Below are 2680 nucleotides of genomic sequence, written 5' to 3'. Positions count from 1 at the left end.
CTTATAATAGTACTACCACATTCGTGGTTAAATAATTATTGGTGTGCACATTTGTTTAACATTTGTCGGCTCACTGGATTCAAAGTCCATGAATGTAGGGGCTATGTCTTTCTTTTTTTAAAGAATTTATGTACTCTCCAGAGAGAGGAGAAGGAAAGGAAAAAGAGAGGAAGACTGATTGGTTGCCTCTTGGAGGTGTCCTGATTGGGGATGGAACCCACAACCCAGGCATGTGCCCTGGCTGGGAATTGAACTGGTGACCTCAACCAACTGGCCACACTGGTCAGGGCAGGGACTATGTCTTACTTATTCACCATTTCAGGCCCTAGAAGAATTATTTTCATGTGGTAGATGCTTCAAAATAGTGGTTTAAAAATGAATGAATAAATGTATGAGTGAATGAATGAATGAATGAAAAATGTCTGTAAGTTCTCTGCCTCCCTTCCTTCCCTATCCGGGCTGTATTCACGGTCCATTACTTCAAACTTTTGCAACATTCCTAACTCTCTTGCCCTCTTTTCCTTCTCCTGCACCCGTCTAGTAAAACTTCAACCCTGGAAACACCCACCTGTGCACATTTCCTGGGTCACACCTGGGCTATGGGGTGCTGGCAGAGATGATGACAAAATGACAAAAATCAATTCTATATAAATGAACCATCTCCAGTTTTACTGAACCTTCAATTCTGCCCAGAAATCTTTCTTATTGCTCTACTCAACTCTCTTTATCTCCCATAAAGATCATTTTAAAACTTCTCTAATTATCTCAAAACTTTGACTGATCTGCCTCTTTCGTAATTTTTTTGAATTTACCTGAGAAGAATTTTATTTTTACAATTATTTTTTAATATTTTTACTGTTATTCTATGTAACCTCAGCCCTCTTCCACAGGGAAAGACAGAAGCCATCGGATAGGACAATTTCCTCCCACTTGACCATCAAAACATAGCAATGAACTTCTCCCTTGCACTCCACCCTGGGAATTCCATCCTGTCCAGCCCGCTTTGCAGAACAGTCTCCTCCTTTAGAGTCAAACCCCTTCACTCACTGGCTGTCCCCATCAGCCTGGATAGAAGGTCTGCTTGATTTGAATCTTTTAAAAATGTCTTTGATGACATGATAGTATACATGGAAAATCCTATAGCCTCTACCCAAAAACTGCTCGAACTAATAAATGAATTTGGCAAAACAGCGGGATACAAAGTCAATATCCAGAAATCAAAGGCATTTCTGTATACTAACAATGAATCAGCAGAAGCAGAAATCAAGAAAAAAATCCCATTCGATATAGCAAAAAGAAAAATAAAATATCTGGGAATAAATCTAACCAAGGAGGTTAAAGACCTGTATGCAGAAAATTACACAACACTGAAGACAGAAATCAAGGAAGACACAAACAAATGGAGACGTATACCGTGTTCATGGATTGGAAGAATTAACATCATCAAAATGTCCATACTACCCAAAGCAATTTACAGATTCAATGCAATACCTATTAAAGTACCAATGGCATATTTCACAGACATAGAACAAACACTTCAAAAATTTATATGGAACCATAAAAGACCCCGAATAGCAGCTGCAATGTTAAGAAAGAAGAACAAAGTAGGAGGGATCACAATACCTGATATCAAACTGTATTACAAGGCCACTGTAATCAAAACAGCCTGGTACTGGCATAAAAACAGGCACATAGACCAATGGAACAGAATAGAGAGCCCAGAAATAAACCCAAATCTCTACAGTCAATTAATATTCGACAAAGGGGGCAGTATCATAAAATGGGGTAAAGATAGCCTCTTCAACAAATGGTGTTGGGAGAACTGGACAGCTACATGCAAAAAAATGAAACTCGAGCACCAACTTACATCATACACCAAAATAAATTCAAGGTGGATAAAAGACTTAAATATAAGCCATGACACCATTAAAGTCCTAGAGGAGAACATTGGCAGGAAAATCTCAGATATTTCACGCAGCAACATTTTTACTGATATGTCCCCTAGAGCAAGGACTATAAAGGAAAGAATAAACAAATGGGATCTCATCAAAATAAAAAGCTTCTGCGCAGCTAAAGAAAACAGCATTAAAATAAAAAGACAACCAACTGTATGGGAAAACATATTTGCCAATGATACCTCAGACAAAGGTTTAATCTCCAAAATATACAAAGAACTCACACGACTTCACTCTAAGAAGACAACTAACCCAATTAAAAAATGGGGAAAGGACTTGAACAGACACTTCTGCAAGGAGGACATACAGAGGATCCAGAGACACATGAAAAGATGCTCAATATCACTAGCTATCAGAGAGATGCAAATTAAAACTACAATGAGATACCACTTTACACCGGTGAGAATGGCTATCATAAACAAAGCAATAAACAACAAATGTTGGAGAGGGTGTGGGGAAAAGGGGACTCTGGTCCACTGTTGGTGGGATTGCAGACTGGTACAACCATTATGGAAAACAGTATGGAATTTTCTCAGAAAACTAAAATTGGACTTGCCTTTTGACCCAGCAATTCCACTGCTGGGATTGTATCCTAAGAACCCTAAAACACCAATCCCAAAGAACCTATGCACCCCAATGTTCATAGCAGCACAATTTACAATAGCCAAGAGTTGGAAGCAACCTAGGTGCCCGTCAGTAAATGAATGGATCAAAAAACTATGGTA

This window comes from Sturnira hondurensis, unplaced genomic scaffold (assembly GCF_014824575.4).
Source record: "Sturnira hondurensis isolate 20B ecotype Veracruz unplaced genomic scaffold, ASM1482457v3 Scaffold0013559, whole genome shotgun sequence".
NCBI lineage: Eukaryota > Metazoa > Chordata > Mammalia > Chiroptera > Phyllostomidae > Sturnira > Sturnira hondurensis.
The sequence above is the reverse complement of the archived record's forward strand: the minus strand, read 5'-3'. Positions refer to the sequence as shown.